This window comes from Physeter macrocephalus, chromosome 6 (genome assembly GCF_002837175.3).
Source record: "Physeter macrocephalus isolate SW-GA chromosome 6, ASM283717v5, whole genome shotgun sequence".
NCBI classification, from domain to species: domain Eukaryota; kingdom Metazoa; phylum Chordata; class Mammalia; order Artiodactyla; family Physeteridae; genus Physeter; species Physeter macrocephalus.
In genome coordinates this window covers 56,196,910-56,223,262 of record NC_041219.1, presented here as the reverse complement: position 1 = coordinate 56,223,262, position 26,353 = coordinate 56,196,910, and the positions used below count along the sequence as shown (strand labels likewise).

General features: G+C 43.2%; 1 long non-coding RNA gene across 1 annotated transcript in view; it reads left to right on the top strand.

Moving 5' to 3' along the window:
- Positions 1-25,900, top strand: part of LOC102981967 (uncharacterized) — a 74,684-nt gene extending 48,784 nt beyond the window's left edge. Inside the window, exon 3 of the long non-coding RNA XR_448386.4 lies at positions 25,593-25,900. This is a non-coding gene — a long non-coding RNA (uncharacterized lncRNA). The remainder of the gene's footprint in view (positions 1-25,592) is intronic.
- Positions 25,901-26,353: the final 453 nt, after the last annotated feature.

Below are 26,353 nucleotides of genomic sequence, written 5' to 3'. Positions count from 1 at the left end.
ACAAGAGTGAGAGGCCCGCGTACCGCAAAAAAAAAAAAAAAAAAAAAAGCGAAAGATCATGAGAGAGCCCTGGTCTCTTCCTCCGTTCATGAGGACACTAATCCCATCATGAGGGCTTCACCCTCATGACCTCATCTCAACCTAATTAGCTTCCAGAGGCCCCATTTCCAAATACTATCATATTGGGGGTTAGGACTTCAGCACATGAATGGGGGCCACAATTCAGCCCATAGATTTCTGCTCCTGTCCTTTCCCCGAATCATGTCCTCCTCGCATGCAAAATACGTACATTCCATCCTGACAGCCCCTAAATTCTTATCTCATTCCACCATCGACTCTTATGTCTCAAGTTCAGTCTCATCTAAATATCCTCTAAATCAGATAGGAACGACCGTTTGAGGTGTTATTTATCCTGAGGCAAAATTCCTCTCTAGCCGTGAACCTGTGAAACCACACAAGACGTGTGATTTCAAACTACAATGATGGGACAAGCATAGGACAGATGTCTTCCCTCCAAAAGAGAGAAGCAGGAAAGCTGGAAAGGGTGATGGGTGCCAAGCAAGTGCCAGACCTGGCAGGGCAAGTTCCGTGAGATCCGAGGCCTCAAGAATAACCCTCTTTGACGCAGCGCTCTGCCCTCCAGCCCCATCGGGGTGGCAACGTCATCCCCACAACGGTGCAGGGGCCCCAGGTGGGGCCCCGTCCGAAAGGTGGCTCTCTGGGGGATGGGGGGACAGCCCACACTGTGGGTCTCTGCTGAGGGCCACAGGCCCCTCCGCTGACACAGAAGGGGAGATAGTCTCGCCCTCTGCTTTCCCCTCAGACGCCTGGCCTGTGCTCTCGGGGCCTTGTGGTGAGGGTGGCAGCCCTGGTCATCTCTGAATTGCCTTTGGGGTCCCGCCTCCCTTTTCTGGAAGGATAGCACACATGTGTGGCCAAATAGCTCTATGGTCCCAACCTGTAGCATCCAGGACGTGTAACAGCCTTCGTTTACCCCGTGCCCCTTCCTCTGCCCCCTCTGGTTCATACTGGAGTATCTGCTGGCATAATCCCACCTCTAATGCCGCCTGTCCTGAGCAGGCTGGCGGAGCCTGTGAGCCACACTCACCATCTCCTTGTCACGTCATTGCCCAGCCGCGCCTTAGTGTTCCCCTCAGAACAAACTTTACTTTTTGCAGTATGGACAGGCTGGGAATTTCCCAAACTTCCAAGTTCTGTTTTTTGTTTTTTGGGTTTTTCTTGGCTTACAGTCCTCTCTTCGTGTTACCTCTCTCCTCACTCTTCGCTGTAGAGAGTCAGGAGGAGTCAAGCTGCTCCCTCTACAGTTGGCTTAGAAAGCTCCTCAGCTAAATTTCCAACTTCATTGCTCGCAGTACGTGGTAAACGGTATAGGAGAGGGACAACGTGTTATAGGATACCTGGTATGGAGCTCATCCAATTATGGGGTTCAATGCAGGCGTTGGAGAACGGGTGAGAATCTTGAGGATGGGTGTGTGATGGGGAAGGAGAGGGCGGAGAAAGAGTGAAGGTGGGCAGAGGATCGAATGATGTGACGTTGGGAGGGGGAGGACGGAATTCAGGCAAGGCAGCCTCGGGCGGCCCTTGAAGAGTTTGGACTGTGTTGGTTAGAAAATGGGGGCACCGACGGTCTTGAACATTTGGGAAGCCTGCTTTAAAGGAGACAGGCCTCTCTCCATCCTTGGCCCAGAGCTGTCTGTGCCTTGCCAATGCTACCCGGTCGCGGAAGGAACCAGGGAACACAAGTGGATGACTTGGATTCCTGGAAAACAGACCAAACCCAGGTCCAGCAAGGGAACGGGGGCTGGCCGTACCATGGCTAGTCTTGCTGTGGACATTACCTCTCCTTGGGAATCCACCCTCTAAGGATAGCACACATTCCACGGCTCTCTAGTGGTCAAAATGGCACCGAAATGGTCCCACGTACCCCTACTTCACAAACCTATCCCCAGGGATAACGGTGGAGCAAGAAATTGCTTAGAATAGAGCCTCTGTCCTTCCAGCCGCTCCTTTTTTTTGCCTTCCACGGGCTTTCCTTCTTCATTAAACTAAGTCTGTCCACTCACTGTCTGAGCAAAAGTGTCTGGCCCAAGTCAGTAACCTTCAGGGCTGGAGGAGACATGACACTTCTCTGTGCTGGTCATAGCCCGCTGAAGCTCTTTTCACCTCGCGAAGCATCCTGTTTGCCGTGAAGGATGAGCACACGTTAAAGTCAGTATCTTACAGTTAAATTTTCCTAGACTGTGAAGTAGGGTCACGTGTTCTAAAAATAATCACTAAGGCTTAACACTATGTCAGATGACATGCTGAGCATTTTAGATGTAAAATTTTACTTAATCTTTACAAAAACCCTTAGAAGCAGGCATTTTACAGTTTTTTTCTTTTCCATTATGGTTTATTATAGGCTATTGAATATGTGCTGTACAATAGGACCTTGTTGTTCATCCGTTCTACGTATAATAGCTTACATCTGCTAATCCCAAACTTCCAGTCCTTCCCTCCCTCACCCCCCTCCCCCTTGGCCACCACAGGTCTGTTCTCTATGTCTGTGAGTCTGTTTCTGTTTTGTGGATAAGTACATTTATGTCATATTTTAGATGCCATGTAAGTGATATCATATGATATTTGTCTCTGTCTGACTTGCTTCACTTCGTATGATCATCTCTAGGTCCATCCATGTTGCTGCAAATGGCATTATTTCATTCTTTTTTATGGCTGAGGAATATTCCAGTGTGTGTGCGCGCGCGCGCGTGTGTGTGTGTTTACCACATAGAAGCAGGCATTTTAAAGATGAGGAAATTGAGGCACAAAGAAGTGAGTAACAAGCTCGAGATTACAAAGATAGGCGGTGATAGAACAGACACCTGACCCAGGCAGCATCATTGCAGAACCTGTGCTCTTAGACACCACAAGATGTTGCTTCCCAGCCTCATGTTGGACCAGCCAAGGGACATCCCTACGGTCCCTGGGCCTCTGCTTCTTCATCTGCCACACGAGGGGATTGGATTAGAGTAGACGCATCAGACTTAGACGTGGAACAGACAGAGACAACAGAAACAGAGCATTTGCTTTAGCTAAAGGGGGGCTGATAACCCAGCTCACTTTTTCTCTCCTCACTGCCCCCTTTCCCGTCCAAGGGGCTCTTAAACTCCTGGGAAAGATCTCAGGACTCCAGGGAACTAGATGGCACCACGGAATTATTTAGTGAGCATTTATTTAGCATTTACTGTATTTCTGGTATCTTATTCAGTGTTTTAGAAATGTGATATCCCTAATTCTCACAACAATCTCACGAGGTAGCTGTTATTATGCCCATTTTACAGATGAGTAAACCAAAGCACAGAGAGAATCAAATAGCTAGCCCAAAGTCCCACTGCCAGTAACCGGCAAAACTGGGATGTGAATCTAGGTCTGCCTGACGCCAAAGTCCACGCCTTTCACAGCAAACCCCGAGGTCCCTCTCTCAGCGAGACTGTGTCCTGGGAATCGGTGTCCTGGGTTCTGGTTCCAAGCCTCCCCCTGAGTCACTGTGCCAGGTAGGGAGAAGGTGAGGACGACCTTTCCTCAGGGCAGCGGGAAACAGCAGCTAGAGCCGAACTCACGGGAGGAGCATCCGCTCTCCAGCTCAGCAGACCTCCAGCCACCAGGGCCATAGCCTGTCCGTAAGCATGGAGACGATCTCTGCCTTTACAGAAGCTTTCCGTCGAAGGGAGCTGTTCTGACTCAAGCTTCTCCGGTCAGGGTCCCTTCCTAGATTCTGGCCCGCACACTAGGAGGGTGTAGAAGCAGACGGCTTTGCCAGCAGCCCAGACACAAGCTGCCTCTCGGGGGAGACGGCTTCCCCTGGCTCAGCAGGGCTGCGGGATCATCCCACGTCACTCAGCCTACTCAGTGGCTGGTTATCTCCGCTTGGCAGGTAAAGAGAAAGGGTTGGTTAGAGGCCCCCAGGAGGCCCCCTTTCTTGAAGTCATGTGTTGTTTCTCCAGCTTGTGGTTCTTGCTCTAAATTCAGGGACCAGATAGAAGAGGGATACCAATGGATCCTTGATGCCCCCTCTCACTTTAGAAAAGACCTGGTTTCTAAGAGAAACCGTAGTAGAAGAGAATCAGAAGCAGAGCATCTTTGCAGCATCTTAGGAGAAGAGCATCTTAGAAGAAAATCTCACTCACAGTTAACTTTATCTGAACAGAATCATACACAGTTTTGAAGCTCACCATTTTATTTTTTCACTGCAATTTACTTTTTTTTTTTTTTTTTTTTTTTTTTTGCCATACGTGGGCCTCTCAGTGCTGTGGCCTCTCCCGTTGCAGAGCACAGGCTCCGGACGCGCAGGCTCAGGCGGCCATGGCTCACGGGCCCAGCCGCTCCGCGGCACGTGGGATCTTCCCGGACCGGGGCACGAACCCGTGTCCCCTGCATCGGCAGGCGGACTCTCAACAACTGCGCCACCAGGGAAGCCCCTGCAATTTACTTTTATTTTTTATTTCGATTTTCTTTTTTGAAAAGAAGATCATCTTTATTCACAGACAAAATAATTGTGTAGTTATTGATAGAATAGTTTTCTTTAAAAAAGAGATATTGAAACAGTATTTAGCAAGGCTACAGATTAGTATACAAAAATCAGTTAAACTTCAATTCATTGGCTATTTTTTATATTTTAATTGAAGTATAGTTGCTGTACAATTTTATAGAAGTTACAGGTGTACAATATATTGACTCACCAGTTTTAAAGGGTATATTCCATTTATAGTTACTATAAAATACCAGCTCTATTCCCTGTGTTGTACAACATAGTCTTGTAGCTTATTTTATACCTAGTAGTTTGTGCCTCTGAATCCCCTACCCCTATATTGCCCCTCCCCCATTCCCTCTCCTCACTGGTAACCATAGTTTGTTCTCTATATCTGTGAGTCTGCTTATTTTTTGTTAAATTCACTAGTCTGTTGTATTTTTGAGATTCCACATGTAAGTGATATCACACAGTGTTTGTCTCACCATTTTATTAATCTGTTGTAAACTAAGACACCACACCTAATCTATCTTTCCAGCAAATGTTGATTTTAATTGTTTCATGCCAGATTATTTTTAGTGTCTGAACCATTGGGTATGACCATAGTTGAAATAAACTCCAAGATAAATCCAGAGAGACCTGGAGTGAAAGTTGGATTCGCCCTGGGCTAGCGACGCAGCTGTCCCTCACCACTTCCTTCCGCAGTCACCAACGAGAGGGCCAAGGACAAATAAGAAAGGGTCCTCGTCTTTGAGGAGTCCACAGTCTAGTGGAGGAAATGGATGTACAAGGGGAATATCTCAGTACAATGTGACACCTGCGCTTACAGACGTATATTCAAAGGGTGATGGTCAAGGCTGTGATTTTTAGAAAAGATGAAGCACCTCCATTTCCCTGGATCATAAGCCCCTACAAAAAAGCATGTATTTTAGGCCAAGCTGTATGGGTGCGCTCAAAGCACAGAGCAAATATGCCCATTAGAACAAGAATTGATGCTTCTGGGGTCCAGACCGCTACCCCACGCAGCCTCCAATCGCTGCAGCCTGGCCATCGGAGGAGACTGTCCGGCTTGCAGTCCAGGAGGGCCGGGCTCCTCCATGGCCCCATGAACTGAGGGGACCGCTTGCTGACCCCCTGGAGTGGTGCCCGGTGATGAATCTCACCAGTGTTTGCCTGGGTTCCCGGGTGGAGGGCCTCTCCCTTGAACACCAACCTCAGAGAAGGGCTGATGGTGTCTTGAGGGGCAGGAAAAGGAGCAGGGCTGGGAAGTAAGGAGATTGGGGTCCGGAAGGACCCGGGGTGGGGAGGAGGGGAATCAAGCCGTGGTCTCTGGGTCTAATCAGAGCCTCACTGGTGGAGGCCCAGCCCTCATCTGGCGCAAGTGCCCCCGAGCATCCACGGTCAGGCTGGACCACAGCTGCGGTGTCGGGCTGCATCCATCTGGGGAGGTCGGCCCACGGTGACCTTGGCCTCTTCCAAAACCTGTGCGGTCAGGCCAGGCTAAAGCACTGGGGCGGGGGGAGGGGGGAAGCAGGAGGCCAGATGGCAGGGGCCGGAGCTGGGTGGACTGATACGTCCAGGACCCCTGGCTGAACTTCTGTGCCCGTCCCCGCCCAGCCCTCCTGCTAGTGGTCGGCAGGAAGAAGTGGTGGCCCTAGGGAATTAGTAACAAGATATGGAGTCATTCACCTCCAGACCACTAGTTCAAAACCAGGTCCACTGGGAGTCAAAGTTCCTGACCAAGGAGGCCGTGGTGGTTCATTTCAATGGCTTGAAGGCAGATATTCATGCTCTCAGAAGACAGCGCAGGCAGGTCAGCCAGGGCCACGGGGCGAGGAGCTCCGTCCCTGGTGACACGCAGTGCAGGCAGAGAGGCCTCTACAGGGGGCTCGTCCTTCTGGTCCATTCTCTCCAAGACCCGGCTTCTCTGCCCCCAGGCCAGGTCACACCGCCGCGTGCTCACATCAGGGTTGCCTGTCCAGAGAATCCAGGTAGGCGGCACCCAGAGCATCTGGTGAGCACTCTGCTTTCTTAGAAGTCTCTGCCTCTGAGGGCAGGGACCACAGTGGTTTTATATCATACGCATATGATATAATCACTCTCTGGCACATCCTGATTTCATTATTATTTTGCCTTATCATTATCTCAACTAGTTTATTTATTTGTTTACTTGTCTCTTACCTGAGTCTTAATACTACTAACATTAAGCTCTTTGAAAGCAGAGACCCCACCTATGGCTATAGCACTCATTAGATGCTTACACATTGTTTATTGAATGAATAAATACGTAAAATAAGGAATGAATCCCTGGTGCCTCACAGTGTCTGGCAGAGAGGATGGGCTCAAAGATTTTTGCTGGATGAATGAATGAAGGAGGAATGAATGAAAATTTTGAGAAATATCAGCTCCCAGCATGCCGGTGGGACCATTTTACTGCTAGAGAATCAGCAAGTTTTTCTCAATACAAAACTGAAATCTGTAAACCCCAAGCACGGTGCTTGGCGCACAGTAGGTGCTTGGAAAATGTTTCTTGAGTGAATGGATGAGAAGTGGATGGATGGATGGATGGATGGATGGGTGGACAGGAGGGTCAAGAAAGTAAGGCTAGCGTGCATGGATGAGGCCAAACCCAAAAGGTTTATGAAAATTAATTTTTTCCTTCTTATCCAACATGTTGGCCTTTTGGTTTCCCTCTCTCCGTAACTCCAGATCTGGGAGTTTCTCATTCATTCAGTTTGCACATAATTAAGTTTTTCATTCATTCGTCCATCCAAGCAAACAAAGTGTTTGCTTAGTCCACACTCAACTCAGCGTGTTGTACATGTGAGACACATACCATGACGAATAAGATACGATCCAAGCCATAAGTCCAGTGGTGGAGTCAGACATACCTTCTAACTTCCTCTGTCTGCCACTTGGCTAAAGTTTCTCTTTTTTTATCACATAACCTCTTGCCCACTCGTTCGTGTTTATTCCTGTGTTCATTGAACACTTGCTCTATATCAGTGACTGTGCTGTGGGGTTACAACAGTGAGTAAGACAGCCTGGTTATGTTTTCTTATTGTTGTCTTCATGTCTTGCAGCTGTACTGTCTGTCCTAGATTATAAGTGACCCCTCACTCAGCTCTCGAAATGGAATTTCGTCATGAGTCAGGACTCATATCTAATAAAAATTATGGGCAGAGGCTAGACTGAGCCTATTTGCCCTGTATTGTGACTCACCTAGCACCAGTGACAATTAGCAGTTATGCAGAAATTTTCAAAAATAAGGCTGCTTATGACACACCAAGGTACCATAATTTCAAGCTATATATCTCTGGGCAAGAATTGAATAGCCTCATAATTCAAGACAATTGCTATGGCATCTTAGAGTGTCTACCATGTGCCAGGTATTGTGCTACATGTTGGGGGTGATGGATAAAATCTTGCTTTGTCCCCATGAAAGATCTGAATCTAGCTCAAGATGTAAAAATGCCTTGTTCTATGTGATAAGGATTCTAAACAAGGTATGTATGTAGTGGGAGCATCGGGGAGGGCTTGATTAATTATGTTTTGGAGTGTTGGAGCCAATATTTGGGGTTTGCTCTGGCCAGAAAACAGCAGTTTGTGAAATGAGAGAAGGATGCCGGCAGAGCCTGAGTCTGGCAGTTGTAGGTGTGTGGAAGTTGGTAGAACCATGAACTGTCTGTGTGGCTGAAATGTAGGGCATTAAGAAGAGATGGACCTGCGTATATATCCGGAAAAATAAAACATCCAAAACACTAATTAAAAAAGATACATGCACCCCATTGTTCATAGCAGTGTTATTTACAATAAGCAAAACATGGAAACGACCTAAGTGTCCATCAACAGATGAATGGATAAAGAAGAAGTGGACTACTCACACATAAAAAAGAACAAAATCTTTCCATTTGCAGCAACATGGATGGACTTGGAAGGCATTATGCTAAGTGAAATAAGCCAGACAGAGAAAGATTAACACCATATGATATCGCTTATATGTGGAATCTAAAAAAATACAACAAACTAGTGACTATAACATAAAAGAAGCAGACTCTGGGGCTTCCCTGGTGGCGCAGTGGTTGCATACCAAAAAAAAAAAAAAAAAAAAAAAGAAGCAGACTCACAGATATAGAGAACAAACTAATGGTTACCAGTGGGGAGGGGCAGTGGGCAATATCGGGCTGGGGAATTTAGACATACAAACTCTTGAGTGTCAGACAGGCTCAAGGATGTATTCTACAACATGGGAGTATAGCCAATATTTTGTAGTAACTGTAAATGGAAAATAAACTTTAAAAATTATGTAAAAATAAAAAAGAATTTTTTAAAAAGAAGAGAGAGATGGAAAACGGAACAGGAAGAGCACGTATGAGCCAGACTGTTTTCTCCAGGTCATGCTAATGAGCTGGGTAGTTACTGTTTAGGTAATGGGGAATCATCAAATTAGTGCTTTTGAGTGTTATGTTTGGGTGGGGGGATCCCTATTTTCTACAATATGGCACATTAGATGACCTGAAAACTCTCCTATCTCAAAACTCCTAGAAATGCTGAACTATATATATATATATATATATATATATATATATATATATATATATAATTGTTTTTTCTACATGCAAAGATGAGCTCACAGAAAGTAAGAAAGATCCCCCAGGAGAAAACAAGCAGGAATTGAAAATGAGTGAACGGATGTGGGGCGACCCTGGATGCTGGGGCAGGTATGGGGAGGATTGGGTTTTTAGGCTTTTAGGATTTTAAATTTTCTAATTTAGATTGGGTTTTTAGGTCCACAGAAATTTGAATATGAGGCCTTGGGTCTGTGCCAGATGGAGAGTTGGAATGAAGGCTTTCACGTAACGCGAGGAAGAGGTTTATAGGGAAACGTTCTGCTCACCTACAAAGGGAGATGCCGTATAAGCTTGTCTGTTGAGCCTGGGCTATGAGTGGAAGGAAAACAAGTGTCCCCTGTAATCTCATTATTACATGCTGACCTTCACGTGGAGCAGGGGTTTGGATTGACATTACTTGAGTGGTCCAGGAACCCTCAAATCAACAAAATAATGAGAAACCATCTTTTGGACAGTGCTGCTGGGATCCCATGGAGAACTGTACACAGATGGCCCTTGCAGGACACACGCTCAGTGCAGCCCCTTCAGAATTCTCATTCCCACCGTAGTGAATTCTCAACTCTGAAGTTATAGTCTCACAACCCCCCATGGGCAAACATCAGCAGATACAACAAACAATAGGTGTAGACCACCAAGAATCTTCATTCAGAAAATAGAGCTATTGGAGACAGACTAGAAATTAGTGTTTTCCTTAAGTCGTTATAAAGATACATATAAAGGGAAAAAAATCATTAAGACACTACCAAAAAAAAACCCAGACAGATTTGAAGAAACAAATAGAACCTAGAAAAACAAACTGCAGTAAGTGACATGGGTTACACATAGCTGAAGTAAGAGTTTAAGAACTGGCAGATTTCAGAAAACTGCCCCAAATGCAGCATAGATACATAAATAGAAAATATAAAAACAAGATTAAGAGAAATGGAGGATAGAAAGAGGGGAAACGTATGAGTAATAGAATTTCAGGTAGAGAATATTAAGAGAAGGAGGAAAGAAAACAACCAAAGAAAAAAAGGCTGAGAATTTTCCAGAACCTATGAGAGAAACAAATCTTCAGAGGCAGGAAATGAGTCCTAAGAAAGATCGAATGAAACTTGTACCCATAACATCATAGAAAAACTTTTGAAAACCAAAAAGAAATAGATCTTAAAAGCGGCAAGAGAGAAATATGGATTGCTCACTAAGAAATCAAAATTGGACTTATAACTGACTTCTCAAAAGCAACAGTGGAGCCAGAAGTCAATGAAATAATATTTTTAAGGTGCTGAGAGAAAAAAAATGGTCAGTCTTCATTTCTACCGTCTTCAACTATCATTTAAAAACAAGAGGAAAGGGGCTTCCCTGGTGGCGCAGTGGTTGAGAGTCTGCCTGCCAACGCAGGGGACACGGGTTCAAGCCCTGGTCTGGGAGATCCCACATGCCACGGAGCAACTGGGCCCGTGAGCCACAATTACTGAGCCTGCACATCTGGAGCCTGTGCTCCGCAACGAGAGGCCACGACAGTGAGAGGCCCGCGCACCGCGATGAAGAGTGGCCCCGCTTGCTGCAACTGGAGAAAGCCCTCGCACAGAAACGAAGACCCAACACAGCCAAAAATAAATAAATAAATAAATATTAAAAAAAAAACAAGAGGAAATAAAGATATTATAAAGCAATGACCAAAAAAATGTATTATTCAAGGACACTCATGGAAAAGACTTCTAGAGTATGTGTTTTAGGAAAGAAGAAATTGAAGTCAGAGGGAAAGATTCAGAGGGAAGAAGGGATGGTTATTAAAAATGCTGATAAACATCTAGGCAAAGCCAAAAAATGCATTAATTTGCTCAAAGCCAACAATAATGAAAATAATAACACTTAGCGTATAAAACTAAAGTGGAGCTATCTAAAATGTTGGATAGCGATAATATGTAAGATGGGTTAAAATATTCTAAATTCCTTATATTATTTAGGAAGAGGGTAGTAATATCAACTTTAGAATTTTGGTCCAACTGGCTTGACAAAAGTTTCAGGATAACCCCTGAAAGAGTAGAAACAGAACATGTAATTTCTAAATTAATTGAGGGAAAGAGAGAAATATGGAAACCTTGATCGATCCAAAAGAAGACAGGAAAAGAGGAAGAAAAGGCATTAAGAAGCAGAGTAAATAGAAAGTCCCGCAAGAAATGGTGGAAATAAATCTAAATATATTAAGAAACACAATAAATCTAAGTGGATTACACTCACGAGTTGAAAGACAGTTGCCAGGTTCGATGTGAAAAAAATAGAAAGAAAACTTACTTATGCCACTTTCAAAATACATATTGATACCTAAAACAGAAGGATTCAAAACAATTGAAAGTAAATGATAAAAAGAGGTATACTAGGCAAATACTAATCAAAACAAAACTAACTAGAAGGCTGCAGCAGAGTAAATGTCTTTAAGGCAAAAAGAAGGTCATTATATAGTGATAAAAGGAACAATTCATCAGGAGGGTATAACACATCCAAATTTGTATTTACCTATTCTAGACCCTCAAAATGTACCAAAGCAAAAATTTGACCGAATTTCAGGGAGGAACTGACAAATCGTTACGGGAGATTTTAAAATACACCCTTCTGGTAATTGATAAGTCAGGAGGCATAAAAATTGGCAAGACTGTCTAAGATTTGAATAACGCAATGAACAAGTTGATCTAACAGACCCGTATAGAATCATGTACCCAACCGTCGAAGAATGCACATTTTTCAAACACAGAAGAGATAGTTACAGAAACCGACAAGGTACTCAGCCACAAAGCAAGTCTCCACAAATGCAAAAGAATAAGGATTGTAGAGCACACCTTCCCTGACCCAGTCTAATTAGGTTATAAATGAACAACAAAAAGGTAACTAAAAAAAAAGCAAGATATGTTTAGAATTTAAAACCTTTCAGATTGATTCATAGGTTAAAGAAAACATAATATCAATGAACAAATATTTAGAACAAAATCTATTTTTTATTTATATATTTTTTAAAATTTTTATTGGAGTATAGTTGATTTACAATGTTGTGTTCGTTCAGGTGTACAGCAACGTGAATCAGATATATCTATATATCTATACCTATATATCTCGATTCTTTTTCAGATTCTTTTTCCATATAGGTTATTACACAATATTGAGTAGAGTTCCCTGTGCTATACAGTAGGTCCTTGTTAGTTCTCTATTTTATATATAGTAGTGTGTATATATTAATCCCAATCTCCTAATTTATCATTTCCCCCACATTTCCCCTTTGGTAACCATAAGTTTGATTTCAAGATCTGTGAGTCTTAGAACAAAACTTAAAATCCTACTTCATAAAGCTTGAGGGATGTAGTGAAGAAGTAGTGTGAGCAGTACTCCTCAACTGGGGACAGTTTTGCTCCTGGCGGGGACATTTGGCAATGTCTGGAGACTTCTTTGTTTGTCACGACTATGGGCAGATCTACAAGCATCTAGTGGGTGGAAGCCAGGGGTGCCGCTCTCTTCCAGTGCCAAGGACAGCCACCCACAATTCCAGTGGGCTAGGCCCCCAGCCTCCAGGTCCTCGCCTTGTTCACATGGATGTTATATAAGCCACTGAAGAACAGTTGACAATTCTGCCACGGTGGAGAAAAAGAAAGAGACACGACCACATGTACCACAGCTCAGAGCTTCAAAGACCACACTTAAGGTGCACTTCAAACAGTCATGTTGCAGCTCGAGCTGGTCCCAGACCCAAGACTGTGTAAACAGAATTATATTTACTAGCACGAGGCCTAAAATAGAAATCCCGCAGCAAGCTCTTCTCTCATTAAAGGTGTCTCTTTGATACCTAAGTGGGTACCCAATGAAGGGGCCCGTGTCAATTGTTGACACCAGTGGCTGGTGAGGATGCTCTCTCTTTCACATTTTATGGGGACTTCAAAGGGCAGTAGATTCGTAGTCTGGTGACATCTTTGGTGGAAATGCTCAGATCTTTTTCGCTCTGGCCGTAGCTGGTCTCTATGGGTTGATGTTTGATACTGAAAAGCCTAAAACAGGTGGCTGAGGGAATCTGTAGGCTCATTGTCTAACGTTTCAAATAGTCACGAAATGAACTTCTCTGAGCCCCATTTAGGGTCCTAAGATGTTTCTGACCTAATGAGGTTTTTGGTTTTGTTTTTTTTTCCATCTAGATAAAAGATAGTCTATTAGTCAAGATAGCTGGTATTTTTTATTTATTGGTTTCCCATCAAACTCTCTCTCTCTCTCTCTCTGAAGTACACACAGGTCTTTATTTGGTTTGTCTGTGTGTGGGAGAGAGATACACAGACACAGGGTAACAACCACAAAGAAAGGCGAAGCCAGCCTGCCTATGTCTGTCCTGCCGAACTGTCTGTCTCTGTGAAACGTAGACTACATAGGACTTCCGCTAAGTCAATGATGGTGGTGATGGTGGTGAGAAGAGAGCACAGAAACAGCAAGAAATGGGTAGCAAGCCAGAAAGAGAGCAAGAGAGAAGTGAAATGGCAGGAAGGTGAGGATGGCAGAGGTTCCTTTTCTCTGCTCCTAGCAACATTGTCTTGGCTCCATGTCCGTCTGTTCACAAGTCCTGTCCACGTCACTGAGGATGGACCCACTGGGGCCTTGGGGTTATGAGGGTCGAGCAGCAGGAAGAAACTCCAGCATCTCCAGCCTCCAGCCTCCTGGAGTGGGGGAGGGGGAGGGGGAGGGGAGGACTGAGACCCAGGGCATCTTTAGTGTCTGCCCGCCTGGCACTGGGCAGCCTTCTTCCTCTTGTAAGGGTCAGGAAGGGAGACTGGTGAAACTTGTACAGACTGGTTGAAATTTTTGTAGGCTGAAGGGATGGTTGGATTCCAACATTAAAACGTTAGCCGAGGGCTTCTCTGGTGGCGCAGTGGTTGCGCGTCCGCCTGCCAATGCAGGGGAACCGGGTTTGCGCCCCGGTCTGGGAAGGTCCCACATGCCGCGGAGCGGCTGGGCCCGTGAGCCATGGCCGCTGGGCCTGCGCGTCCGGAGCCTGTGCTCCGCAACGGGAGAGGCCACAGCAGAGGGAGGCCCGCATACCCCCCAACAAAAAAAAAAACAAAAAAAAAAAACGTTAGCCGATTTGAAAGTTTCTTTGCCTACGAAGATGAATTTACTGAGCACCCTTCCAGGAAAAACAGAGATGTCACAATGAAAAGTTTTTCCCTTTCATCCTGTGAAAGAATTCTAGGGGCTTCCCTGGTGGCACAGTGGTTAAGAATCTGCCTGCCAATGCAGGGGACACGGGTTCGAGCCCTGGTCCAGGAAGATCCCACATGCTGCAGAGCAACTAAGCCCATGCGCCACAACTACTGAGCCTGCGCTCTAGAGCCCGTGAGCCACAGCTACTGAGCCCACGTTCCACAGTTGCTGAAGCCCGTGTGCCTAGAGCCCATGCTCCACAACAAAAGAAGCCACTGCAATGAGAAGCCCGCTCACTGCAACAAAGAGTAGCCCCTGCTCGCCACAACTAGAGAAAGCCCGCGTGCAACAACAAAGACCCAACGCAGCCAAAAATAAATAAATAAATAGAAAGAAAGAATTCTAATGCGAATACCTCCCTGTGTATCATAGCACCTTCTGTTTCTTTAGGTCATTTTCACAGCTGCCATCTCATTTGGTTCTGTCAGGAAGTAAGAGGTAGACTGCTATCTCTTTTTATCCCTGGGACATTGGTTTGCTTCCTCCTTTCTGATAATAAGAATGATGTGATTGATGGTATCTCATGTTTGGCTTTGGTTACCAGGAAGCTCAGAGCCAAATTTGTAGCTCAAACATCACTGATTCTCTGTTGTTCTGTACTATATTTTCAGAGTCTAGAGCAGTGCCTGGCACATTGAAGGCCCTCAATAAATACCTACTGAGTGAAAGAATCACTTATCACATGCCAAATCCTGTGCTAGGAGATGGGAACCAGAGCCTGTTTCATGGGGATGTGACCTTTGCTGAATCACAGGGCGCCACACTTGGTTGAAGGCTGTGCTGTCACCATCTTGAAATACCTAATACACTTTGAATGAGGAGCCCATATTTCCATTTACACTGGGCTCTGTGAATTCTATGATGAGTCCTGATGGGGATGTTCCAGTGTTACTACCTGTATGAAGGTTTGATCTGGAGGAAGGAATTCTAAGAAAAGATATATACCACGAATATGTGTTTTAACATGAAGATATATGTGTGTACATACACACACACCACACACACACACACACACACACGCACATCTGCATGAATCTTTTTCTTTTTCTGTGGTAAGCGGGCCTCTCACTGCTGTGGCCTCTCCCGTTGCGGAGCACAGGCTCCGGACGCACAGGCTCAGCGGCCATGGCTCACGGGCCCAGCCGCTCCGTGGCATGTGGGATCTTCCTGGACCGGGGCACGAACCCGTGTCCCCTGCATCGGCAGGCGGATTCTCAACCACTGCGCCACCAGGGAAGCCCTGCATGAATCTTTTGATGCAGAGCCAACGCCTTTTCTGTCATCTTTCTTGTATAAAACACACCCTTAATGCATCGTCCATGATTTCCTGTTTTCATTTCTTGACAGGAGAGGGAGAAGTTAAAGACAGACTTGAAAAGAAATCTGCAGAATTCTTCTGTAGTTTGATAATGCCCTCCCCAATTTTTTACAGTTGTTTCACTCACTGCTAAGCAAGTTTTGGTGCGTTACCTTTGTCACGTCTTCCCAAATGATTCAATTGAATTCTCATACAGATGAATACTTTTTGTACTCACATTTCATTGGCTTACATAATATTTAATTCAGTTACGTAAATTACAATAGCGTGCACAGCTAGCGTGAACCAATTTGGGAACAAATACAAATGACCCTTGATAAGCAAACTCTAAACAAGAGAGAAGCAGAAATATTCAATCACGTTAAAGAGTGGCCTACCAGCTTCCAGCATTCAGAGTATCATGGGTACCAATCATAGAGAGGTGGAAAGTGTTAGTGAAAAGTCAGTTAAGTGGAGGTTGGTTAAACGAATTTCTACTGTTATTAATGCTATGAGAACACATAACAGGGAGATTCAACTCCCTGTGGGCCCAGGAGGTCATAGAAGTCCTCCCCAAGGAAGTTATGACTGAGATGAATGCTTACAAAAATAAAAATAAAGGTAAGGCTTGTCTAGATGAAGAGAGAGGAGTGATCGGGGCTGTAGGAAGAGCATGTGCAAAGGCCCTGTGGAAGGATGGGTTTACAGCAGATTCAGAGACGTGAAAGAAGGTGGTGTAGCTGGAGCATACAGAATGAGAATTGTGGGGCGTGAAGCACAGAGAAGTCAGGAGGGAAAGACCTGGCAAGCTTTATGGGTCGTGTTAAGGATTATGGGTTTTGCAATGGGAGCTAGGAAAGCTACCAAAGATTTTAAGCAAGAAGTATGACATTATCAGATTCTAGTTCATAAAGATCACTCTGGCTGCAGTGTGGAGAACAGACTGGAGGGGAACAAGAGTGGTTTGGAAGATCAGCAGTAGTCCAGGAAAGAGGTGCTGTTAGTGTACTTGGGTTGTGATGATGGACATGAAGAGGATACTTAGAACTTGGGGATAGATTAGATATGGAGGGAGAGTGATGACTGATCGAGGATGACACCTAATTTCTGACTTGTAAAACTGGGTGGATGTTGTTTCTCTTCATTGAACTATTCATTGAAACTATATTACAAGCCTATAGTAATCAAAACAGTATGGTATGGGCATAAAAACAGACATATAAATCAATGGAACAGAATAGAGAGCCCAGAAATAAATCCATGCATATATGGTCAATTTATTTTTGACAAGGAGCCAAGAATATACAATGGGGAAAGGAGAGTCTCTTCAACAAATGGTGTTGGGAAAACAGGACAGTGGCATGCAAGAGAATCAAACTGGACCATTATCTTACACTATACACAAAAATTAACTCAAGATGGATTGAGGACTTGAGTGTAAGACCTGAAATTCTAAAACTTCTAGAAGAAAACATAAGCAGTAAGCTCCTAGACATTGGTTTTGGTAACGACTTTTTGGATTTGAAAACAAAAGCAAAAATAAACAAGTGGGACTACATCAAATTAAAGAGCTTCTGTACAGCAAAGGAAAACATCAACAGAATGATAAGGAAACTTCCTGAGTGGAGAAAAAATATTTGTAAATTGTATATCTTATAGAGAGTTGATACCCCCAAAAAAACCCAAAAAGCCAAAAACCAAAAAATTGAAAAATGGGCAGAGTATCTTAATAGACATTTTTCCAAAGAAGACATACAGATGGCCATGAGGCACAGGAAAAGATGCTCAACATCATAATCTTCAGTAAAATGCAAATCAAAATCACAGTTAGATATCATCTCACAACTATTAGAATGGCTATGCTCAAAAAGACAAGAAATAACAAGTGTTGGCAAGGATGTGGAGAAAAGGGAACCCTTGTGCACTGTTGTTGGAAATGCAAATTGGTGAAGCCGCTACAGAAAACAGTCTGGAGCTTCCTCAAAAGATTAGAAATAGAACTACCATATATGATCTAACAATTCCATTACTGGGTATTTATTCAAAGGAAATGAAAACACTAACTTGAAAAGATATATGTACCCCCTACATTCATTGTAACATTATTCATAACAGCCAAGACATGAAAGCAACCTAAGTATTCACTGATGGATGAATGGTTAAAGAAGATGTGTTATATATATTCAACAGAATATTATTTAGCTGTAAAAAAAAGAAAATCTTGCCATTTGTGACAACATGGATGGACCTTGAGGGCATTATGCTAAGTGAAGTAAGTGAGACAGACAAAACAAATACCATATGATCTCAGTTATACGTGGAATCTAAAAAAAAACCCCAAAACCAAACAAAACCTAAAAACCTGAAACCAAACATACAGAGAACAGATTGGTAATTGCCAGAGGTGGTGGGCAAAAGGGATGAAGGCGTCAAAAGGCACAAACTTCCAGCTATAATATAAATAAGTCCTGGGGATGTTATGTACAGCATGGTGACTATAGTTAATAATACCATATTATATATTTGAAAGTTGCTAAGGAAGTAAATCTTAAAAGTTCTCACCACAGGGGAAAAGATTTGTAAGTGTGTGTGGTGATGGATGTTAACTAGACTTTTTGTGGTGACTATTTTTCAGTATACACAAATATCAAATCATTATGTTGTATGAAACTAATATAATGAAAAAATAAGGACTGTAAATATCCATTGAAACTAGCAACCTGGAGGTCACTGATGACTTTAAAGAAAGCTTTTTCCTGGAGCGATGGGACAGGAAGGCAAATTGGAATGGGTTGGTTAGTCAGTCGGAGATAAGGAGATGGAGGCTCTGCAAATCCTTTCTAGGAGGGAGATAGAGAGATAGAGGGATGGATGGATAGAAAGATAGATAGATGGATAGATAATGGATGGATAGATGGATGGATGGACAGATAGATAGATAATGGATTGATGGATAGATGGATGATGGATGGATGGATGGATGGATAGATAGATAATGGATAGATAGACAGATGATGGATGGATGGGTAGGTAGATAATGGATGGGTGGATGGATAGATAGATGATGGATGGATAGATAGATGATGGGTGGATGGATGGATGGATGGATAGATAGAGATAGATATAGATATATAGATATATTTACACAAATATATGTGGAGATATATATGGATATCCATTTGGACAGTCATATCTATGTCTATATATACATTTGTATACATACAAACAAATCCCTATTTTATTTTGAGAAAACAGGTTCAGAGAAATTATATGATTTACTTAAAGTTGTAAAGAAAACCTGTAGCCAAGCTATGACCATAAACTAGTCCTCTGACTCACCAGACATAGCTCAGCACCCGGAAAGAGGGTTGGATCTCAGAGCTCTTGGCAAATCACATACTTTCTCCAAGTCTCAGTTTCCTTAGCTTTACCTCATTTGTTGTGAGGATTAAATGCAAGAACCGCTCACCAACCGGACCCTAGCACCACTCTCAGTTTCCATGTCCTTCTTACCCCTCAATTTCCTTTTCTCCTTAATCTGAGAAGAGGGAGATAGCATGAAAGGAGAGAGAGCATTTGGATATTTCTTTAGAAGGGTGATGAGCTGGAAATGAGGTTAAAATCAGCTGGAGAGATGGAGGGTAGATGTAGCCAACATACTGGTGGCTAGAAAACTGAGTGAGTAGAATGTGCCATCCAGGAAAACCAGGCAATGTCTTTCCCTGGAAGTCTTTCAGCTGAGGCAATAATTCCTTTCTGGGTACTTCGAGCCATTTGTTTAACGCTGCTGTCTCTGGCCTTCAGAGGGAGTGATCGATTAACAAGTCTGAGAACTTTGTTAGCAATCCCCAAATTGAGTCTTTATTAGCATTTCAGAGGAACATCTAAATGCCACCACTGAAGCACAGGCTCCTTGGTCTCCTGAAAGCACATGTGCAGGTTCCTGTGCTGCCTGGCCACTGAGCTGGGTGACCAAGAGGGAATGAGGCTGCCCCCTCCCACGCACCCCACCCTTCATTCTGTCCAGAGAGTCCAGAAAATGCAGGTTATCTAGGCGCCTACGACTAGTCATCCTCTGCCCTGGCCTAAAGATGTTAAACCAATTTAGATGACTGGGTTTTGGCAGAGGTATTTATTTTTTCCAAGTGATTTTCAGGCATGCCGTTATTTCCTAGTGGAGCCCAGTTTAAGAAGAGAACCGTTCCCTTCCAGCCTGAACCAACGTATATGTAGAGTTATCTAAAGTTGGGGTGGGATGAGGTTGGACAGTGAATGACACTTTCAAGTTCTGACCAACACAAGGGGCACACAGTTTGTAGCCCTGTAGATCACCTTTGGGTTCTCCTACCCAGTGAGGTTTTTGTATTTTTCACATGGTAACAAACCCAGAAGTTACAAATGCCATTCCACGTGCTTGAAGAAACCATTTCCAAATAATTCATTCAACATCACGGTGATGGCCAGAGGCTCTATTTCCTGCTAGTTGCCGGCAGGTGTGGAGGAAGAAGTGGGAGGAAATTAAGCCAACTGGATACAGTCAGAATAAATACAAGAGTGGAAGGGTTGCATGGACCATCAGACTCAGCTCCTGGAAAAGCTTAAGTAAATAACCTTCAGCTATGACCTGAGTGAAATGGGAAACTCAAACCTCCCCTTGTATCAGAGAGGTTTCCACAGTTCACAGACTTAGCTGTACTCAAGGGCCCCCTTCCCATAGCTGTTCTCTCCCAGCCCCACACAAGCACTTAGGTTCAAAGCATTCAATCCTTTTTTTAAGGCTTGGGTACTCAACCATGGCATCTCTTTCCTTGGTGAATTTTAGGTGGTGGTTCAACGTTTGGTTTATAATTTAAACATCACCCTTAAAAATAACTGAGTGTTTACAAACACATAATGTTCATCCTTCTCTTCTCATAGAATATTAAAGAAGGTCTTAGAGAATCTAGAACAATTTGAACATCAAAATGAATAATAATACTAAAGGAATAATTAAGAATCCATGAATCTACACTTGAAAGAAAGGAAGAAAGAAAGAGACAGAAAGAAAGAAGGAAAGAAAGAAAGAAAGAGAGAAAGAAAGAAAGAAAGAAAGGGAAAAAGAAAGAAAGAAAAGCTCTTCCTTATCATGGAAAGCCAACTAATAAATGTAGAAGAAATGACGGAATTAGAAAATCACCATTTGGCAACCATCATAATAATTGATTTAGGCAAGAAACATCAATGGATGCTAAAACTGATCGGTAAAAGTTTGAGGAGTATTCAAATTTTATATAATCTCAATGTCTACCCATCATACACTTACTAATTACAAGGGGGAAAATAGTCATTTTGCAGTGGAGAAACCTGGCAGACACCATCTTAAATGAGTGATCAAAATTAACATCGGCAATAATGGGACAAGTTGACTTTATGTGCTTTCTGAAATGGAGTTCCTGCCAAATATGTATAATCTAATCACCAGGAAACATTAGACAAACCCAACTTGAAGGACAGTTTACAAACAAATTGAGCTCTACTCTTCAAAAATGTCTACGGCATGAAAACACAAAGACAGACTGAGGAACTGTTCCAGGTTAAGGGAGACTAAATTAGAGACATGATAAATGAACACAATACGAGTCTGGATTTTCTTTTTCGATAAAAGGGCATTATTGGGGCAATTGGTGAAATCTTTGTCAAGTCTGTAATTTAGATAGTAGTATTGTTATCAATGCTAATTTCTTGATTTATAGAGTTGTATTATGGTAGTATTAGAGTATGTCTTATTTTTAGGAAAGACAGTCTGAAGTAAATAGGGGTAAAAGGGCTTCATGTCTGCAATTTAATCACACACAGTACACACAGACACACACACACACACACACACACACACACAGAAAAGGATAAACCAGAGTGAAATGTTAATCTTTGAGCAATCTGGATGAAGAGTGTAGATGGAGTCTTTGTATTATTTTCACAACTTTTCTATATATCTGAAGTTACATTTTACGAACTTGTGAAAGAGGTCTTGGCGATTAGTTGTTGAATCCTCTTGTTTGGTGGTAGCGGTCTTGCCCGAGGACATCCAAGGGGCTGGTAGTGCGGTTAGGCTGGGCACTACCTCTGTCGCATGCCATAAATCCAGGGAGACAGAGGCAAAAGCCTTTTGCCTTTCATTGCCAATCATTCTGTGGGCTCTCCTTTGAGATCTTTCTGGATCTTTCATTGTCTGGCTTAAACTTGGATAATGTAACCTATGACAAAAGAAGACACTTAGAACAGCTGCTAGGGATTGGTGTTAAGAGTGGGGCTTCTCTGGGCTTCCCTGGTGGCTCAGTGGTTGGGAGTCCGCCCGCCGATGCAGGGGACATGGGGTCGTGCCCCGGTCCGGGAAGATCCCACGTGCCGCGGAGCGGCTGGGCCCGTGAGCCGTGGCCGCTGAGCCTGCGCGTCCGGAGCCTGTGCTCCGCAACGGGAGAGGCCACAGCGGTGAGAGGCCCGCGTACCGCAAAAAAAAAAAAAAAAAAGAGTGGGGCTTCTCTGATGAATCCTCCGCAGAACTGTCCTTGATTGAACCATTTCTAAGTGCCCTAGAGCAGTGAATACATCTGTTGTTGAAAGGAAGGATATTTGAGTCCCCTCCCTGGCCTTATTCTAGGCAGATCTGTGACCTTGGGCTGGAAATTGAATCTGTGGTCCTCAATTTTGACTCTGATTTTGCTTTTCTTTGTGCCCTCTCTCAATTATCCAGGAATACCTTGATGGATATTCCCTCAAGCGCTAAGATGTAAATATTTTCAGGTTTTTAGGAAGGACACCTTCTGCAACACGTCTTACACGAACGTGGCCGTTGAATTCAATATCCTGAAAGAACTCCCCACATATGGTTTTTCTCCATCCACAAAACTTCCTGGCAGTGTCTACATTTTATGTTCATTTGATTTTATGTGGAAGCACTAGAGTGAGGGGAAATGATGGAAATCCAGTGTCCAGCTGGACTATGAGATCCATAATACATGGTCATTCCTCCTCAGACCCTCCCACCTGTCCTTAGCAAATACAAACTCCTTGCCATGGGTTCCTGACTGTCTCCAACTGTTTTCTTTTCTCACCGGTTGAGATGAGAGAAAAATGAGAATGGAAACAGCCCCTCTTCCCACCTTTTGTAGAAGCCTTTCCCACGCTATCCACCATTCCCCTCCCAACTCGCCACCTTTAAATCCTTAAAGTTCACTTTTTCTATGGAGATTTCCCATATTGATGCCACTCCATAATAGCAGCTCATATTTATTGAGTTCCAATTCGTTACAGGTTTTATGTGCCTCAAATGAGAAAATCTATGCAAAGCGTGAGGCACTAGACTAGCATGTAACAAACACGTAATACATTTGATCATTTACAGGTCCTCAGTGCTTATCCAAAACCCTCAGGGCCAGATGAGTTTTGGAATTAATTTATTAATTAATTTTGCACATATAAGAAAGGTAATGAGGTACCTGCACTGTACGTTAATAAAACACCCTCAGCTGGGTCGGGGGGAGCATACTCTAATCAAATGCATTATGTCTGAAATGAAATGTATGAATATTCATATTAAGTGGAATAAATAAAGCCTATAAATAGCTTTACTTCTGGTCAAGCCCGGTTTTGCAACCAAATGGGTCTGCACCAAACTTACAGTAGCACTTCCTGTTGGGATTCGGGGATTGTGGATGAGAAATTGTGGTATATCAGTATTCTTAAGTTACGGATGTGCAGAGAGGTAAAGGGATTCCTATAGCTGGGAGCAGGGCTGGGAATCAAACACAGATTTTTCTGAACCTGGAGCCCACGCTCTTACCAGGGACTGACTCTCCTTCCCTCCAGCTAGCTCAGCCTTCTCTGCAGCTTTATGGGCCTGCATCCCCACCGTCTGACTCCATCCACTACATTCATTCACCTTTCCCTCCTGGGTAGGTTGTGAAGTCCTTAGACTGAGTCAGAAGTTCTGCCTTTCACACGCATTCCCTGGAGAGGCATCCAGGATTTCCAAAACCGGGATATGTACCACTTCCCCAGGGAAACAAAGGGCCCAGAGAGGCTCATCTCCACGATTTCTTTTAAAATTTTGTAGAGAATTAAAAATTTTTATTGGAAATTTACATAACATAAAATTAACAACTTTAAAGTGAACAATTCAGTGACATTTGGTATCTTCACAGTGTTGTATAACCCCCACATCTATCTACTTCCAAAATATTTGCATCACCCCAGAAAGGAAACTAGTACCCATTAAGCAGTTAGTCCTCATTTCCCCCTCCCTCCAGCCCCTAGCAACCAGCAGTCTGCTCTGACTCTATGGATTTACTTGTTCTGGGTATTTCACATAAATGGAATCATATATTGTGTGACCTAGAGTGTCTGGCTTTTTCACTGAGCATGGTGTTTTTGAGGTTCATCCTTATGGTAGCATGGATCAGAACTTCATTCCTTTCTATGGCTTAGTAGTTTTCCATGGTATAGATAGACAACATTTTGTTTATCTGTTCATCTATTGATGGGCATTAGGTTATTTCCCCCTTTGGGCTACTGTGAATTGCACTGTGAGGAGCATGCAAGGAAGTGCATTGTTTGCACAATTTCTCTTTAAGATAAACTCTCTGCTCCAGCCAAGTGTCAGCTTTCCCTTTTACTGCCTCACTCGAGGCCCCTCTGCTGGGGTTTGGTACAGATTGGAGCTGGTCCCAAAGCCTAGGATGAGGCTGAATATGCAAAGGACTGAGAGGAGATGAGGGGGCCAAGGAGGAAGGAGACAAAAGGATACTAGTTTTCTTTGCTTTGGCTTTAAATTGTATTTTTTATGCACAAAAGTAATGCTTGTTAATTGTGGAAACTTGTAAATATGCAGAAGACACAAAGAAGAGCTTTTTGAACCTTCTCTTTAAGTCCATCACCCAGGGAGAGGTTTCCGGTCATTTGTAATAATATCGTTTATACTGTTTGTTTGCTTATTTGTTTTTAAAATAGACTACCTTTTAGAACAGTTTTAGATTTACAGAAAAATTGAGAAGACAGTAAAGAGAGTTCGCATATACTACCTTATCCAATTTCCCCTATTATTAACATCTTACATTAGTGTGGTACATTTGTTGAAATTAATGAACCCATACTGATACATTGTTGACTAAAGTCCACAGTTTATTTAGATGTCCTTATTTTTTACCTAACGTCCTTTCCCCAGGATCCTATCCAGGAAACCTCGTTACATCTAGTCATCATGTCACACAGGCTTTTCTTGGCTGTGACAATTTCTCAGACTTCCCTTGTTTTTGATGACCTTGGCAGTTTTGCCGGGGTCTAGTCAGGTATATTGTAGAATGTCCCTTTATTGGGATTTGTCTGATGTTTCTCTCATGATTTAGCTGGGGTTATAAATTTGGGGAGGAAGATCACAGAAGTAAAGTGCCAGTTTCCTCACATCATATCAAGGGTGCATATTATCATCATTACCTGTGACTGCTGACATTGGCCTGGATCACCTGGCTGTAACAGTGTTTCTCTGGTTTCTTCACTGTAAACTTACTCTTTTCTCCACTCTTTCCATATTGATCTCTTTGGAAACTGTTACTATGCATAGCCCATACCTAAGGGGTGGGGAGGTCCCATAGTGTTTTAAACACCATTATTTTGAACAGTAGGAGTTCACTAAAGGAAGTGATCACTTACCTGATTAACCTACCCTTTCCATTCTGTTAAGTATACTAAGTATATGATACACTGAATACCCACTGACTTTAGGTGTCTAGGACACCTGAATCATTCAGCCCCTACCCATTGAACTGTATCCTTACCAGTCAGTTCCATTCCCAAACCTAGGAATGCCAATTGTATTTGTTATTGTAAACCACATTATTTAATTATTAGGCGATTCAATAAACTATAAGTGATAAAACTATTAACCAACCAGTTAACAGGCCTAATTAAAATCCATCGACGTGGGACTTCCCTCGTGGCGCAGTGGTTAAGAATCCGACTGCCAATGCAGGGGACGTGGGTTCGATCCTTCGTCCGGGAAGATCCCACGTGCCACGGAGCAACTAAGCCCGTGCGCCACAACTACTGAGCCTGCACTCTAGAGCCCGTGAGCCACAAGTAGTGAAGCCCGCGCTCCTAGAGCCCGTGCTCTGAAACGAGAGAAGCCACTGCAGTGAGACGCCCACGCACCACAATGAAGAGTAGCCCCCCCTCAAGCAACTAGAGAATGCCCACGTGCAGCAACGAAGATCCAACGACGAAGACCCAACACAGCCAAAGATAAATACATAAATTTATTTTTTAAGAAATTCATTGACGCCTTTATTGTAATATTGTTCTATATCAAAAAAGTCCTGGCTTTATTTGTTTATTTTCTCTGCTAGATTAATTTTACAATTAATTTGTCAAGATACGTTAAAAAAATCTGTTGCAATTTTCATTGGGATTTTTTTTTAATTCATGAATTAATTTGGGGAAATTAACTTTATAATATACAACATTTTTACCGTGGCACAGAAACTTCCTTTTACTCAAATCTTTTTTATGTTGTTCAGTAAAGAAAGTGTCATAGTTTCACTTTATAGATCTTATATGTTTCTTATTAAGTATATGCCTATTTTAAGCACTTTGTTGCTATAGTAAACGCTATTAGATTTATTACTTGGTTATTGCTGATTTATAGGAAAGCAATTC